Source organism: Ricinus communis, chromosome 6 (genome assembly GCF_019578655.1).
Source record: "Ricinus communis isolate WT05 ecotype wild-type chromosome 6, ASM1957865v1, whole genome shotgun sequence".
NCBI lineage: Eukaryota > Viridiplantae > Streptophyta > Magnoliopsida > Malpighiales > Euphorbiaceae > Ricinus > Ricinus communis.
The window spans coordinates 26,825,089-26,843,535 of NC_063261.1; the positions used below are offsets into that span (position 1 = coordinate 26,825,089).

General features: G+C 32.1%; 2 non-coding genes and 4 pseudogenes across 2 annotated transcripts; 3 read left to right on the top strand and 3 right to left on the bottom strand.

Annotated features, from left to right (window-relative positions):
- Positions 1-724: 724 nt before the first annotated feature.
- TRNAT-UGU lies at positions 725-797 on the bottom strand. The gene has a single exon. It is a non-coding gene; the product is annotated as a tRNA-Thr (tRNA).
- A 1,455-nt stretch (positions 798-2,252) lies between these two features.
- On the top strand, positions 2,253-2,325 carry TRNAF-GAA. The gene has a single exon. It is a non-coding gene; the product is annotated as a tRNA-Phe (tRNA).
- Positions 2,326-3,622: 1,297 nt separating this feature from the next.
- On the bottom strand, positions 3,623-4,353 carry LOC125370380 (annotated as a pseudogene).
- A 2,054-nt stretch (positions 4,354-6,407) lies between these two features.
- On the bottom strand, positions 6,408-8,698 carry LOC125370468 (annotated as a pseudogene).
- A 181-nt stretch (positions 8,699-8,879) lies between these two features.
- On the top strand, positions 8,880-10,594 carry LOC125370467 (annotated as a pseudogene).
- Positions 10,595-16,675: 6,081 nt separating this feature from the next.
- LOC125370350 lies at positions 16,676-17,695 on the top strand (annotated as a pseudogene).
- The last annotated feature ends 752 nt before the right edge of the window (positions 17,696-18,447 follow it).

Here is an 18,447-nt window from a genome sequence, read left to right on the forward strand (position 1 = left end):
TTCAGAATATTACAAAGATTTTAATCTTTGGACTGTTGGAAACAGAGTTACTTCCTTAATTTGTACAAGTATTTTTGTTTCACTAATTACTATTATTCCAGATACGTCACAGTACAGGATTATTTGGACTACAAAAACAAATCAGATTATAGAATAAGATTTAATAAGTAATGGTCAACAAATTGGAATTCATTTATCAACAGATTTTTTTTTCTCCGTTCGAATTCATTTCAATAATTCTTTTAGTTGCTTTGATAGGTGCGATTGCTGCGGCTCGTCAGCAATAAATCTTTAGAATTAGTAACCCCAATCTATTTGTTCTATGTTGTCACATTTATTTTCTTTCAATTCCATTTAAAGATTATTTATGTATAAATTCTTTTATTTGATCTATTATCCATATATTTCTTTGTTATGTACTTTGGATATTCTTATTCTAGTCAATCCAATCTGTTGATGTTGAATTCTTGTTCATATTGAAATAAATCGAAATTGATAAGGAGTTGGTCAATGATGCTCGAACATGTACTCTTTTGAGTATCTATTTATTTTCTATCGGTATCTATTTATTTAACTACTCTAACTTTGAACTTTTATTCATAATTTGAAGTTCCTACCACATAATAATGGGTCCCTCTTGGCCAAGGGGAACGAAGCTTTTTCAATATTCTTTGATTTCAGAAAGGCATTATCAATTATGTAAAAAATCAAACAAATAAAGAAAAGCCAGCTATCAGAGTCGAACTGATGACCATCGCATTACAAATGCGATGCTCTAACCTCTAAGCTAAGCGGGCTCACATAACAGAAATTGTACATGCATAGGAATTTAGTAAACTAGTAGAATCTTGACTATTAACTTTTTATTCTTTTCATTATTAGTTATTCATACTTAATATGAATATAGAAAAAAGAAAAAATATAGAAAAAAGAAAAAGAATCAACCGTCCGAGTATTCAAAATTGCACGAGAAAGAATGAGAGTAAGAGAAGTATATATAATAAATGTGGTATATATACATCTATATTGAATTGCGGATAGAGAAATGATATAATCCTTTATGAGTAGACTAAAGAAGGATTTCTCATAGAGATGAAAGAAGATAGACAAGAAAAAAAAAGAAGAGGAAACACTTTTTATAGTTATAGCAATTTTTATAGGAATCGGTATCTAATAACTTCAACAGTTCTAATAGAATATAAATGAAAGGCGGGTAATAATAAGATTTGAATCTCAAAACAAAAAAGGGGATATGGCGAAATTGGTGGACGCTACGGACTTAATTGGATTGAGCCTTGGTATGGAAACCTACTAAGTGATAACTTTCAAATTCAGAGAAACCCTGGAATTAAAAATGGGCAATCCTAAGCCAAATCCTATTTTTTGAAAACAAACAAAGGTTCATAAAGACAAAATAAAAAAAAAAGGATAGGTACAGAGACTCAATGGAAGCTGTTCTAACAAATGGAGTTGACTGCGTTGCATTAGTAAAGTAAAGAAATCCTTCCATCAAAATTCCAGATTCCAGAAAGGATAAAGTAAAGGATAACCATATATATATATATATGGATACGTACTGAAATAATATCTTAGATGATTAATAGGGGGCCGAATCCGTATTTTTTATCTTTATATGAAACAAGAAAGAATTTTTTTGATTTGAATTGATTCCAAGTTGAAGAAAGGATTGAATATTAATTGATCACATCATTCACTCCATAGTCTGATAGATAATTGATTAATCGGACGAGAATAAAGATAGAGTCCCATTCTACATGTCAATATCGACAACAAGGAAATTTATAGTAACAGGGTCGACTTTAGAAATCGTGAGGGTTCAAGTCCCTCTATCCACAAAATAGGCCCGCTCGACTCCCTTATTATTTTTATCCTATTCTCTCTTTTCGTTAACGGTTCAAATTTCGTTATCTTTCTCATTCATTCAATTCTTTCACAAACATATCCGGGCTGGATTTCTTTTCACAAGTCTTGGGATAGATATGATATACATAAAAATGAATATCTTTGAGCAAAACAAGAAACCCCCATTCCAAGGGAAAATGGAATGATTAACAATCCAAATCATTATTCGAGCTGAAATTTACTTTACGAAGTCGTCTTTTTATTCATTTTTTTAAAGATACAAAACATTCAGGGTCTGGATAAGACTTTAGAATACTTATTCATCTTTTTTTTAATTGACATAGACAAAAGCCGTTTAGTAAAATGAGGAAGACGACGCGTTGAAAATGGTAAGGATAGCTCAGCTGGTAGAGCGAAGGACTGAAAATCCTTGTGTCACCAGTTCAAATCTGGTTCCTGGCACATGATTAATTTGTGTATGAGTATCTATTCTACAACTATATCAAATTAATTGACATAGATCTGATATAGATCGACATACATATTCATTAATAGTATAGATCATGATATATACTTAACTTATCCATCTAGATGTCTGGAGATATAGCCTTTTTAGATGAGTAAAGCGTTTATGTTATAAAAAAGTATGTAAAAAAATTAGATTATGTCTCCTCTTCTTTTTTATTTGATTTGTTCATAATGTGTCTCCCCTCGATCAAAAAGAATGTTAATACTTCATATAGACTTGAAAAGTTAAAGTCACTTTAGTTAGTTAAAAGACCTAAAAGTCTAGTCGATAGGAGTTGAGGGGTGGAAATACCCAAGATTCGTCTCAGATACAATATAAATAGAATCCGATCCTCTTTCATTTCCTTGTATTTTATTTCATATTCTTTTTCTATTTCTTAATTCCCTCCTATGTTGTGTGACTTTTTAGAGCTCATCTAAGGGATGCGCGCGGTACAAAGTTCATGATACAAAATTCGTTTAGTTCATCCTATTAACTCGACTTGTCAAAAATCAATATCTTCAAAATTTGAGAATTCAACGAATCTCTAATTGTATTTTTTTTTATTTAGTCTATCCATATCCATAATAATATGAATGAAACTTCAATGACTCCGTTGATCTATAAGAGAGCGTACAAATAGTCCTTGAATATTTGTAGTTGGAAGACTGAAGATTAGTTTCTTATTATTCAATGAGCATCTTGTATTTCATAAAAATTAGGAGCAATATAATCTTTACGTAAGGGCCACCCTATCCAACTTTCCGGCATTAAGATACGTTTCATACGCGGATGATTATCATAAAGGATTCCCAACATATCATAAGATTCCCTTTCTTGAAAATCCGCACTTTTCCAAACCCAGAAAACAGACGGAATTCTAGGATTCTTCCTTGGGGCAAATACCTTTATACATACTTCTTCTGGTTGATCTATACCATACTCTATTCTCGTAAGATGATATACTAGCTAAACACTGATGCTACATCATAGGCACATTGCAACCGCAAATAATTGTAACCATATACATATAAAATGAAGCAATGGAATGCCAATCTGTGGGCTTTATTTGTAAAGTCTCTATTCCTTGGTAATCAAAACCCAAAGATCTATGAACCAGTCCGTATTTGACTAGCCAAGTAGACAAACAACCCTACATCTTTTTTCTCCCTCCCGCATTTTTATTTGTATAATAATTTTAATAATCATTTTTTGTATAATATAAGTATTTCACATTCATGATGAAATTTATGAAGATTGGTTTGCCTTTTTTTGTTATTCTGTGCAAATGAGCTCTTCCTCTAATTTACTAATTCGTGGGACGATACTGACCTTTTTTTATATTTGAAAAATGTTTCAGGAGGGATCTTTGAAGTAGACGGTGGTTGATATAGTAATCATTGATCATAATTTCCAGTATGAGTAGCGTGTTCAATAGTAAACTTATGATTGGTAGTAAAACATCGATTCTCGGGTTGAGACCTAATTCGATCTTCATAAATTTCTCGAGATAGTTTTTTACGAAGTTTTGTTATAGCATCTATAACCGCCTCCGGTTTAGGTGGACAGCCCGACAAATAGGCATCTACAGGAATTAGCTTATCGACTCCCCGAATAGTACTGTAAGAGTCGGTACTGAACATCCCCCCTGTAATTGTACACGCCCCCATAGCAATAACATATTTTGGTTCAGGTATTTGTTCATATAATCTCACTAAAGAAGGAGCCATTTTCATGGTTACTGTGCCGGCTGTTAAAAATAGGTCCGCTTGTCTAGGACTAGATCTTGGTACTAATCCATAATGATCAAAGTCGAATCGTGAGCCTATTAATGAAGCAAATTCAATGAAGCAACAACTGTTACCATAGAGAAGTGGTCATAAAGTAGAGAGTCTTGACCAATTTGAAAGATCATTTGATGTAGTTGAAATAACTGAAATTTGAGTTGTTCGATCAAGTGAGGGAAACCCAATGGAATTCATAACTATCTCAATGTTATTTTTTTTTCATTTTTTTTGCAGAATATTCAAGAGCTAAGACCACCTAATGCTCCTTTTCTCCATGCATAAACTGAACCAATTATTAGGATAAGCATGAAAATTAAAGCTTCTATAAATACGGATAACCCCAATACATCGAAACTCATTGCCCATGGATAAAGAAAAACCGTTTCAACATCAAAAACAACAAAAACTAGAGCAAACATATAATAACGGATTCGAAATCGTAACCAAGCATCGCCTATTGGTTCTATCCCCGATTCATAACTAGAAAGTTTCTCTGGCCCTTTGCTAATTGGGGATAAAACTCCGGAATTTAGAAATGCTAAAATAGGAATAACACTTGATATTATTAGAAATGCCCAGAATATATCATATTCGTAAATCAGAAACATAGGCGCACTCCTATGACTGCGAAAAATATATTAGATTAGTCAAGTCGAATTGGAATGACTTCCAAACTTATCCATAATCGGTTAATCAAAACAATAATTTATTTTGATTCAATCACCCATTTTTCTTTGTTTTCTTTGGTACATGTTTCGTTTCAAGATTCATTGACTATAATTTTTACATTATGTTTACTTCTTTCCTCTCGCCTTTTCTTTTCACTTCACTTTTGATTCGCTCTAAAAAAGGGAAATTCAAAAGGGAATTCTCAATTTTTTATTTTTTTGTTTAGAATTTCTAAATTCTATTAGGAATTTTTATTTTTTATTTATATTTTTATTTAAATTTTTTTCATTTTTATTTATTTTTATTTTTATTTGAATTTTCTTTATTTTTGTTTAGGGCTATACGGACTCGAACCGTAGATCTTCTCGGTAAAAGAAATCAAACTGATTATTATCAAAATGATTCGAACTTTTTCAAAGACCCAACATGCATTTTTTTGCATTGGGCTCGTTCATTAACTGATATAAATAATCGGTTAGTCTACCATAATTCTCTTGGCAGAAAGATAAGAGGATGGCTCCACATGCTCTGATTTATGGATTCCGATCCGAGAGCACTACCAAAGTGTTTCAAAGAAGGGTTATCCTGACGTAGGTCTGCTTTCTGCTTAGATTAACCTAAGTTAAATGGAATCTCCATCGCCCCACTTCTACTTAAAGAATCAAATATGAAACTTCATACACCTTAAAGTTCATAGGATAGGACGAAAAGAGAATTTTTTGAGGTCCTTATACTCATTATGTCTAGCATTGAATAGACTGGGTATTCACCTTATCAAGGTCTTAAGGGTTCTATTGGGTGTCTGCAAAGGCACTTAAATTGGACCGAACCTTTTGTGTCAGGCTATTGTTCTCCTTTTCCCTAAAAGTAATAGAGTAAGACATTGACTTCTCAATAAGTCTTTTGATTACATGATGGACTCCCTTGGAAAAAAAGCATTGGCGCGCGTGTAAACGAGGTGCTCTACCTAACTTAGTTATAGCCCTTGTGTTTATGATACATATTTTATCATGTCAATAATTTCTTGTCAAGATGAATATTATGTGATCCAGTATCCTATTCTATTTCTTTGATCTCTTTGACCGGTATTGCTTATTTTAATGCGTATTGCTTATAAATAATATTCCATTTATAATTAAAATTAATCGTCGATGCAACGAATTATACTTCTTTATCTTTGGGATGATAAATGACCTACTTAACTCAGCGATTAGAGTATTGCTTTCATACAGCGGGAGTCATTGGTTCAAATCCAATAGTAGGTACAAATTATTAGATATCAGAATCAATGCTATCTAATAAATGTTTTTACCCACCTTAGTTTAGTGATTTTTTATCTTTTTCGTTCCATTCTATTTCATTTTTGAATTGAAAACACATTTATTGTATTAGAATCTGATTATACTTATGATTCTATTCAATTGGCAAAATAAAAAAAAAGGTGTATAAACAGAACTTCTGCTTATTATTCGGACGCACCTACTCTACTAATTATTTATAGTTACAAAATCACATTGATAGCCTCTACACGTACCCTAGCTCGTCTGAGAGCTAGATTTGCCTCAATTATTTGTCTCTTGCCTTTCGCCTTTCTCAAGTTAGCTTCTGCTATTTCAAGATTTTTTTGAGCTTCTTGTGGATCAATGTTACTACCCTTCTCTGCATCGTTTACTAAAATAATAATCTCATTATTGCCTATTCTAGCAAAACCACCCATCAGAGCCATCGTTAACCATTGGTCATTAAGGTGTATTCTCAAAATACCGATATCGACTGCTGTGGCAATAGGCGCATGATTTGATAATATGCCAATTTGTCCACTATTAGTAGATAAAATGATTTCTTTCACTTCTGAATCCTAAACAATTCGATTTGGGGTCAGTAAACAAAGATTTAAGGTCATTTCTTCAAGTTGTTCTCCATTTCTAAATTCGTAGCCTTCGTAGTAGCTTCATCAATATTACCTACCAAATAAAAGGCCTGCTCAGGTAGACTATCTAATTCTCCAGAAAGGATCAATTTAAATCCTCTAATAGTTTCTGCTAAACCGATATATTTTCTCGGGGAACCCGTAAATACTTCTGCTACAAAAAAGGTTTATGATAAGAAACGCTCAATTTTTCGTGCTCTTGCTACAGTTAAGCGATCCTCTTTTGATAACTCGTCTAACCCAAGGATAGCTATAATGTCTTGAAGTTCTTTGTAACGTTGTAAAGTTTGCTTAACTCTTTGCGTAGTTTCATAATGTTCCTCACCAACGATCTGAGGTTGGAGCATAGTTGACGTTGAATCTAAAGGATCTACTGCTGGATAGATACCTTTAGCAGCTAATCCTCTTGATAGTACAATAGTAGCATCTAAATGTGCAAATGTCGTGGCAGGAGCAGGGTCAGTCAAATCGTCCGCAGGTACATAAACTGCTTGAATAGAAGTTATGGACCCTTCTTTTATAGAAGTAATTCGTTCTTGTAAAGAACCCATTTCGATACTAAGGGTAGGTTGATAACCCACAGCAAAAGGCATTCTACCTAATAAGGCGGATACTTCGGATCCTGCTTGGACGAAACGGAAGATATTGTCGATAAATAGAAATATGTCATGTTCATTAACATCTCAGAAATATTCTGCCATAGTTAGGGCAATTAAGCCAACTCTCATAAGAGCTCTCGGGGGTTCGTTCATCTAACTATAGACTAGAGCTACTTTTGATTCTATAATATTTTCTTCATTAATTACTCCAGATTCTTTCATTTCCATGTAAAGATCATTTCCTTCATGAGTACGTTCGCCAACTCCGCCAAATACGGATACGCCCCCATGAGCTTTCACAATGTTGTTGATTAATTCCATAATAAGTACTGTTTTACCCACTCCAGCTCCCCCGAATAGTCTGATTTTTCCTCCACGACGATAAGGGGCTAACAGATCTACTACTTTAATTCCTGTCTCAAAGGCAGGTGCAGATCTATGAATAGAGGATGTTACGCGAGTATCTATAGGATCTAAATCATCAACAGGTTCTCCAAGCATATTGAAAATTCATTCGTAGAGTCACTCCGCCGACTGGAATATTGAGAGGATCTCCTGAGTCAATCACTTCCATTTCTCTCATTAGACCGTCTGTAGCACTCATAGCTACAGCCCGAACTCGATTATTTCCTAATAATTGTTGTACTTCACAAGTCACATTAATTTCTTGACCAACAGTATCCCGACCTTTAACTACCAGAGCGTTGTAAATATTAGGCATCTTTCCCGGGGGAAAAGCTACATCTAGCATTGGCCCAATGATTTGAGTGATGCACCCTAGGTTCTTTTTTTCAAGTGTGGACCAAAAATAGTAGGATTGATTCTCATAATAAAATAATAAAAATAATAAAAAAAGATGTCGAAATTTTTTTTTTTCAAAATTTTCTAGTCCAAAATAAATGTTTGATGGCAAGTTGATCGATTAATTCAGTAAAAAAGAAAAAATGGATGTTAGTACTGGATTTCGTTGATACTAGCTAACAAGTCCAATTCAATTGTTTACTTACTTTCAATGGGTGAGTTTTCAAGTTTAACTAACTCATTTTTAAAATATAAATAAATATTAAGTAAATATTAAGAATATTAAGTAAGTGGATGCATAAGAAACATAAAAAAAAGGCTTTAGGAAGCCTTTCATTTGTCTATCATTATATATAATACTATTCGTATTTTCTATGGAATTCGAACCTGAACTTATGATTCATTAATTATTTCATGGGCCCTTCTTCTTTTATTTCAGCATATCGACTTACACCTAGCTATTATTATTCTTTTCTTTTTTTCATAGATGAATTCTGCCAATTTTCACATCTCGGATTTACATATACAACATATATCACTGTCAAGAGGAAATTTCTTATTATTTAGATATTTCGATTCAAAAAAGTTAAGGATTAGAAACTTGAAAAAAAAAGGATTGGGTTGCGCCATAGATATGAAAGAGTATACAATAATGATGTATTTGGTGAATCAAATACCATGGTCTAATAAAAAATTCTGATTAGTTGATAATATTTGGTTGATAACTTTGTGAAAGATTCTTGTGAAAGGTTCTATTAACTCCTAATTCATGTCGAGTAGACCTTATTGTTGTGAGAATTCTTAATTCATGAGTTGTAGGGAGGGACTTATGTCACCACAAACAGAGACTAAAGCAAGTGTTGGGTTCAAGGCTGGTGTTAAAGATTATAAATTGACTTATTATACTCCTGAATATGAAACCAAAGATACTAATATCTTGGTAGCATTCCGAGTAACTCCTCAACCTGGAGTTCCGCTTGAGGAAGCAAGAGCTACAGTAGCTGTTGAATCTTCTACTGGTACATGGACAACTATGTGGACCGATGGGCTTACCAGTCTTGATCGTTATAAAGGACGATGCTACCACATTGAGCCTGTTGCCGGAGAAGAAAATCAATTTATTGCTTATGTAGCTTACCCCTTAGACCTTTTTGAAGAAGGTTCTGTTACTAACATGTTTACTTCCATTGTGGGTAATGTATTTGGGTTCAAAGCCCTACGCGCCCTACGTCTGGAGGATTTGTGAATCCCTCCTGCTTATACTAAAACTTTCCAAGGGCCGCCTCATGGCATCCAAGTTGAGAGAGATAAATTGAACAAGTATGGTTGCCCTCTATTGGATTGTACTATTAAACCTAAATTGGGGCTATCCGCTAAGAATTACGGTAGAGCAGTTTATGAATGTCTACGCGGTGGACTTGATTTTACCAAAGATGATGAGAACGTGAACTCCCAACCATTTATGCGTTGAAGAGACCGTTTCTTATTTTGTGCCTAAGCAATTTATAAAGCACAGGCTGAAACAGGTGAAATCAAAGGACATTATTTGAATGCTACTGCAGGTACATGCGAAAAAATGCTCAAAAGGGCTGTATTTGCCAGAGAATTAGGAGTTCCTATCGTAATGCATGACTACTTAACAGGGGGATTCACTGCAAATACTACCTTGGCTCATTATTGCCGAGATAATGGTTTACTTCTTCACATTCACCGCGCAATGCATGCAGTTATTGATAGACAGAAAAATCATGGTATGCATTTTCATGTACTAGCCAAGGTGTTACATATGTCTAGTGGAGATCATATTCACGCTGGTACCGTAGTAGGTAAACTTGAAGGGGAAAAAGACATCACTCTGGGCTTTGTTGATTTATTGCGTGATGATTTTATTGAAAAAGATCGAATTCGCGGTATTTATTTCACCCAAGATTGGGTCTCTCTACCTGGTGTTCTGCCTGTAGCTTCAGGGGGTATTCACGTTTAGCATATGCCTGCTCTGACCGAGATCTTTGGAGATGATTTTGTACTATAACTCGGTGGAGGAACTTTAGGGCACCCTTGGGGAAATGCACCCGGTGTCGTAGCTAATCGAGTAGCTCTAGAAGCATGTGTACAAGCTCGTAATGAGGGACATGATCTTGCTCGCGAGGGTAATGAAATTATCTGCGAAGTTGGCAAATGGAGTCCTGAATTAGCTGCTGCTTGTGAAATATGGAAGGAGATTACATTTGATTTCCCAACAATGGATACTTTGTGATCTACTAATTGATGTTCGTTCTCTTAATTGAATTGCAATTAAACTCGGCCCAATCTTTTACTAAAAGGATTGAGCCGAATACAAAGATCCTAATACATACAAGGATCCTATTGTATATGTATATATTTCGTATATGTATATATTTTTTATAGATACATATTTAACTAAATATACAAGATTTAAAAAAAAATAAGACTAAGCAACTCAAACCTTTCTATTGTTATTTTGGATCCACAATTAATCCTAAGGATCTATAGGATTGGTGTATTCTTTTATATTCCCTAGTTTTGGATCATAGGTCGAGCCCAGTATCACAACTTCTTCTACCCATCCTGTATATTGTCCTTTTCATTCCGTGTTGGAATAGAAACTTAATAATAGATTAATAGACATGATTTTATAAAAAATGGTTTTTTTTAGAAGAAGAGAAATATTACTTTTCTCGATACGAATTTGACACAATATAACAAATTCCTTTTCTATTTCTATTTAGACAGACTTATTTTGATTGAAAAATAATGGAAAACGGGATTCCGACATAAACATATCATATAGAGTGAAGCGATACTCCAAGTTCTTACCAAAAAAGCAAAAGATAAGCATTTTTTTAATACCCCCCCCTATTAGTTAATAATCCTAGTAATCGAATCTATATACTTATATAGAGAGGAAATGAAATATTTCAATGATTTTTCATCGAATGACTATTCATCTATTTATTTAAATATAAATAGCAGCAAGAAAGAAAGTTCCATGGAAAAACGGTGGTTCAATTCGATCATATCCAATGTGGAATTAGGATACAGGTGTAGGCTAAGTCAATCGATAGATAGTTTCAGTCCTCTTGAAAATACCAGTGTAAGCGAAGACCCGATTCTAAATGATACAAATAAAAACACCCGTAATTGGAGTAATAGTGACAGCTCTAGTTACAGTAATGTTGATCGTTTAGTCGGCGCTAGAGACATTTGGAATTTCGACGCTGATGAAACTTTTTTAGTTAGGGATAATAATAGGGATAGTTATTCCATATATTTTGATATTGAAAATCAAGTTTTTGAGATTGACACTGATCATTCTTTTTTGAGTGAATTAGAAAGTTATTTTTATAGTTATTGAAATTCTAGTTCTCTGAATAATGGGTCTAGGAGTGGCGATTCCAACTATGATCATTATATGTATGATATTAAATATAGTTGGAAGAATTACATCAATAGTTTCATTGACAGTTATCTTCGTTCTCAAGTCTGTATTGATAGTTATATTTTAACTGGCAGTTACAATTACGGCAAAAGTTCCATTCATAGTTACTTTTGTGGTGAAAGTGGAAATAGTAATGAAAGCGAGAGTTCCAGTCTAAGAACTAGTACGAATGGTAGCGATTTAACTAGAAGAGAAAGTTTTAATGATCTCGATATAACTATAACTCAAAAATACAAGCATTTGTGGGTTCAATGCCAACATTGTTATGGATTAAATTATAAGAAATTTTTTAAGTCAAGAATGAATATTTGTGAACAATGTGGATATCATTTGAAAATGAGTAGTTAAGATAGAATTGAACTTTCGATTGACCTAGGCACATGGGATCCTATGGATGAAGATATGGTATCTCTGGATCCCATTGAATTTCATTCAGAAGAGGAACCTTATAAAGATTGTATTAATTCTTATCAAAGAAAGACAGGATTAACCGAGGCCGTTTAAACAGGCACAGGTCAACTAAACGACATTCCCATAGCAATTAGGGTTATGGATTTTCAGTTTATGGGGGGTAGTATAGGATCTGTAGTAGGCCAGAAAATCACTCGTTTGATCGAGTATGCTACCAATAAATTTTTACCTCTTATTTTAGTGTGTGCTTCCGGAGGAGCACGCATGCAAGAAGGAAGTTTGAGCTTGATGCAAATGGCTAAAATATCTTCTGCTTTATATGATTATCAATCGAATAAAAAGTTATTTTATGTATCAATCCTTACATCTCCTACAACAGGCGGGGTGACTACTAGTTTTGGTATGTTGGGGGATATCATTATTGCTGAACCTAATGCCTATATTGCATTTGCAGGTAAAAAGAGTAATTGAACAAACATTGAATAAGACAGTACCTGAAAGTTCACAATCAGCCGAATTTTTATTCCATAAGGGCTTATTCAATTCAATCGTACCACGTAATCCGTTAAAAGGCGTTCTGAATGAGTTACTTCAGCTCCACGATTTCTTTCATTTGAATCATAAATCAAATAGAGTCTGAAGCTATATTAATTAAATATTAAATTAAATTACTGAATTAAAAATAAAAATGAGTTAATTAAATTTAAATTAGTTAATTCATTTTTATTTTTGGCGAGCAAGTATTTTTTTTAAGCAGAATCAAAGGAAAAATTAATTTTTTTGATTTTTTTTGTGACATAACATAAGAGTAAATTGTAGAAAGAATCATGTAGATAATTTTTTTTTCCGATATTTCTGATTACTAATTAAGAAACCTCTGTCAACAAGAAAAAGAGTGAATTCTTTTTTTCGTGAAAAAATGGGCAAGGTATAATAAATAAAACGAATTTCATGTTCTTTTCTTACCTATGCATAGAAAATATAGAGTCTTGCATATTTATATATCTCCTGGGAATCCTTTTTTTTTTTACTAAAAAAAATCGACGGATTCTAAATTATAACGAATTTTGAGGGAATTTATAATCGGAAAAACTCTTTATTTTTTATTTTATATTAAATATATTAAAATATTTTCTATTAAAGTAAAGTTAAAAAAATAAAAAAAGAAAAATGAAAGTTATAAGACAAGAAAAAAAAAAGATAATAAAAGAAGAATGACAAATAAATGGATTATCATATTTCATGTAGAAATATGAATAAGTCATTTAGTTAGTTCTATATTCTTTGCTCTTTATTAAATTATATATACTCACTTAGATATACTTAGTATCATTATATACGATTTTTAATGATTATAAGAAATCTTTCTAATAACTAAATAATTAATAAATAACTAATAATAGAATAATTAATATAAATATAATTATTATTAATTTAAATTATTAAATTAATAGAATAAAATAATAATTAATAATAAAAAATAATTATAATAATAAAAAAATAATGAAAATAGATAAATATATTAAAATAAAAAATAAAAAAATTAATATATTAAATACATATTAAATATATATTAAAATATTAAAAATATAATAAAATATTAAAAATAATATAATATATAATAAAAAAATTAAATAATAGGTACAAATATTAAATCGAGGTGCCCATTCTATGACAATTCTCAACAGCTTACCCTCCATTTTTGTGCCTTTTAGTAGGCTTAGTATTTTCGGCAATTGCGATGGCTTCCTTATCTCTTCATGTTCAAAAAAACAAGGTTTTTTAGATCCAATTAGGTCTAATGGGGGTAGATTTCATTTCTTTCTTTTTTTCAAGACTTAGACTCATAATATAATACAAATATAATACATATATCTCTTTAGTTTAGTATAATATGATATAACATACGAGCAGCTCCCTTCGAACGTAAATGAAAATGAAAGGGTTCTTATGCAAGCGTAAATATGATATATGATATATAAGTAAATGGACTACTTGAAAATAAATCGAAACTATGGCGGATGCCTGAAAGAAATGCAAAGCAAAGCTGATATTTTTATATATGTGCAGATAGGGGATCCTATGGGCTGAGCTCTCTTTTTTTTAATCTAACGAATTCGATGAATTCCTCCTAAAGATTCACACCAGAATAATCCGAGTTGATGAAAGTTACTTCGGAAAAAAAAAGTCAAATTCATTTGGGCTAGTCTCCCGCTTCAAATAAAAAATAATTGGATCTAGTATGAGTTGGCGATTAGAACGTATATGGATAGAATTTATAGCGGGGTCTCACAAAACAAGTAATTTCTGCTGGGCCTTTATACTTTTTTTAGATTAATTGGGTTTTTTATTGGTTGGAATTTCCAGTTATCTTGGCAGAAATTTAATATCTTTATTTCCGTCTCAGCAAATAATTTTTTTTCCACAAGGGATCGTGATGTCTTTCTATGGGATCGCCGGTCTATTTATTAGTTCTTATTTATGGTGCCCAATTTTGTGGAATGTAGGTAGTGGTTATGATCGATTCGATAAAAAAGAAGGAATAGTGTGTATTTTTCGCTGGGGATTCCCTGAAAAAAATCGTCGCATCTTCCTTTGATTCCTTATGAAGGATATTCAGTCTATTAGAATAGAAGTGAAAGAGGGTATTTTTGCTCGGCGTGTCCTTTATATGGAAACCAGAGGCCGAGGGTCATTCCTTTGACTCGTACTGATGAGAATTTGACTCCATGAGAGATTGAGCAAAAGGTAGCAGAATTGGCCAATTTTTTACGTGTACCAATTGAAGTATTTTGAAATGAGCTGAAGAATGAACATTTTCTTAACAGGAACGAAAAAATCCAAGAGTCTTCATTTTTTTATAGTTATAGCATAACTTAACTGAAATTTCACAATATAATATTGATGAACCAAAGAAGATATATTATATATATATATATATATATATATATATATATATATATATATATATATACATATATATATACGGAACAATTCTAAAATAAAATCAAACATTTTTTATGCGTATCTAAATTCAATTTTAATATTCAATAAATTTAGTAACAAAACAAGTAATAAATCGAAATAATAGACCCATCTCATAGATCAAAATAAGGAATTTTGGAATAAACTATAGAATAAAGAAATTCTCTTTTAATTTTGAATTTTCAATATTTGAAATTGATACATTATATATGGATAGATCGTATCTTGTAAATTATCTTTCCTTTCTCGACGTTTCTTGTTATCTTTCTTTTTGTCCTCCCTAATGAACAAAGGGCTGGACCACCTAGAATGATAACTTTTTTGTCTTATTTTGCTTTTGCCACTCATTTTTTATTATCACATCACAAAATTCTTCAAAAATCTTTCTAAATTATTCCTGTGGAATATGGGTAAGTTGGCTATTTTTTTTTCGAAATATTTGTTTTGTTGATAGAACGGAGTTCTTTCATCTAGAAATCTGAATTTGAGCAATTAAGATACCTAGAAACAATTCTTTTTTGTATTCTTTCAAAATTCAAGGACTAACCGCTGACTCACAAATAAAAAATAGGGAATAGATTTATAAGTTCAAAGCCTCATAATAGAACTTATGCTTGATAAAAATATTAGATCATATGGAGATGGGTTCATTAAAAATTCACAGACAAAAAAATGAAAAGAAAAACATTTATTCCCTTTCTATATCTTACAGCTATAGTTTTTTTTTGCCCTGGTGGATCTCTTTTTTATTTATTAAAAGTTTGGAATCTTGGGTTATTAATTGGTGTAGTACTAGTAAATCCGAAACTTTTGTAAATGATATTCAAGAAAAAGTATTCTAGAAAAGTTTATAGAATTAAAGGAACTCGTTCGCTTGGACGAAATGATAAAGGAATATCCGGAAACACATCTACAAAAGTTTCGTATCGGAATTCACAAAGAAACAATCTAATTGATCAAGATGCAGAATGAGGATTATATCTATACGATTTTGCACTTCTCGACAAATATAATATGTTTCGTTATTCTAAGTGGTTATTCTATTTTAAGTAATAAAAAACTTATTATTCTTAATTCTTGGGTTCAAGAATTCCTATATAATTTAAGCGACACAATAAAAGCTTTTTTCATTCTTTTATTAACCGATTTATGTATAGGATTCCATTCACCCCATGGTTGGAAACTAATGATTGGCTCGGTCTACAAAGATTTTAGTTTTGCTCATAATGATCAAATTATATCTGGTCTTGTTTCCACTCTTCCAATCATCCTCGATACAATTTTTAAATATTTAATTTTCTGTTATTTAAATTGCGTATCTCCGTCACTTGTAGTGATTTATCATTCAATGAATGACTAAAAAATGATCCATGAATCCAATTAGAATGTTTGTTATTTTGTACAAAATACAAAAGCAAAACATTCAAAATCTTACTATCAAACAAAATCTTACTCTATTTATATATATATATATATATATATATATATATATATATATATATATATATATATATTTCTTTTTCTATACATCCAAGGGATTCTCTTCCTATATTTTCTATTTTAGTAAAAAAAATTTAGTAAATAGCAGTATCGTGGATAGGGAACTATACTAGCGAACTACCTAATTTTATTGTAGAAATTTTCATAATCAATGATTGGACCATGCAAACTAGAAAGAACTTTTCTTGGATAAAGCAAGAGATTACTCGTTCTATTTCCATATCGCTCATGATATATATAATAACTTGGGCATCCATTTCAAATGCATATCCCATTTTTGCACAACAGGGTTATGAAAATCTGCGCGAAGCAACTGGTTGTATTGTATGTGCCAATTTTCATTTAGCTAATAAACCCGTGGATATTGAAGTTCCACAAACGGTACTTCGACATCGTTTGAAGCGATTCGTTCAATTCCTTATGATATGCAAATGAAACAAGTTCTTGCTAATGGTAAAAAGGGGGCTTTGAATGTAGCCCCTCCTAATCGTATTTCGCCAGAGATGAAAGAAAAGATGGGAAATCTGTCTTTTCAGAGTTATCGCCCCACAAAAAAAAATATTCTTGTGATAGATCCTGTTCTTGGTCAGAAATATAGTGAAATTACATTTCCTATCCTTTCTCAGAACCCCGCCATTAAGAAAGATGTTCACTTTTTAAAATATCCCATATATGTAAGCGGAAACAGAGGAAGGGGTCAGATTTATCTCGATGGGAGCAAGAGTAACAATACGGTTTATAATGCTACAACAGCAGGTATAGTAAGCAAAATCATATGAAAAGAAAAGGGGGGTACGAAATAACCATAACGGATGCATGAGAGGGACGTCAAGTGATTGATATTATACCTCCAGGACCATAACTTCTTGTTTCAGAAGGCGAATCCATCAAACTTGATCAACCATTAACGAGTAATCCTAATGTGGGTGGATTTGGTCAGGGGGATTCAGAAATAGTACTTCAAGACCCATTATGTGCCCAAGGCCTTTTGTTCTTCTTGGCATCGATTATTTTGGCACAAATCTTTTTAGTTCTTAAAAAGAAACAGTTTGAGAAGGTTCAATTGTCCGAAGTGAATTTCTAGATTTGTAAATTTATCAACATCAAGTTCTTAAAATGAATAACAGTTGGTAATTATATATGATCAAAAAAAACTTAAAAGCTCTTTGCTTTTTAAAAATTTTAAATTTTTTTATACCAGATTTTTTGAATTATTTGTACCGCATTTCTAGTCATAATATGTATATTGGTAAGAAGACTATTTGACTTTATCCCCCTTTTTGTGTTTTTTTAATCTAATTTTTTTGAATCTAAATAAAACAGGAGCAGTGTGGTTATCTTATTATTGTCCGATTTAACTGTCATAGAGTGCATCGATAGCTTTTTTCTATTCTAATAGAATCCCATTTGACTAGATACTAAGCATAAGATAAGTAAGAGGAAAAGCAAAGGCTAAATGAGGGAGAACAAAGGATTCTAGGAAGTATTATTTTTTTTATTCGTCCTCCTGGTCTTCGACACAAGAAAAGGAGTTTTCCACATCCCTTTCTTGTGTCAAAATAATAACGATTCTTGATCACATTTCTCAAAGATTACTATTCTTAGCTTCTGTTTTTTCTAGGTTTATCATAACTTCCTTTTCAATTTTATACGTATAAAATTGATTTTTTACGTAAAAAATATGAATAAAGTATTATGATTATTATGGACCCCCTCGGCCTCGAATCAGACAGAGAAAGGCGGGGGTCCATTGAGTTCTTACGCTTTCATGTCTACAACTCAGTTCACCCGATTACTTACTACTTACGGGGATGAACCCAATCCGGAATATGAACCATAAAAGAAAATGCATATTAAACCGATCACAAGAATACCAGTTACAGTACCTATTATCCAAAGGGGAATTCTTCCAGTAGTATCGGCCATTTATCCCA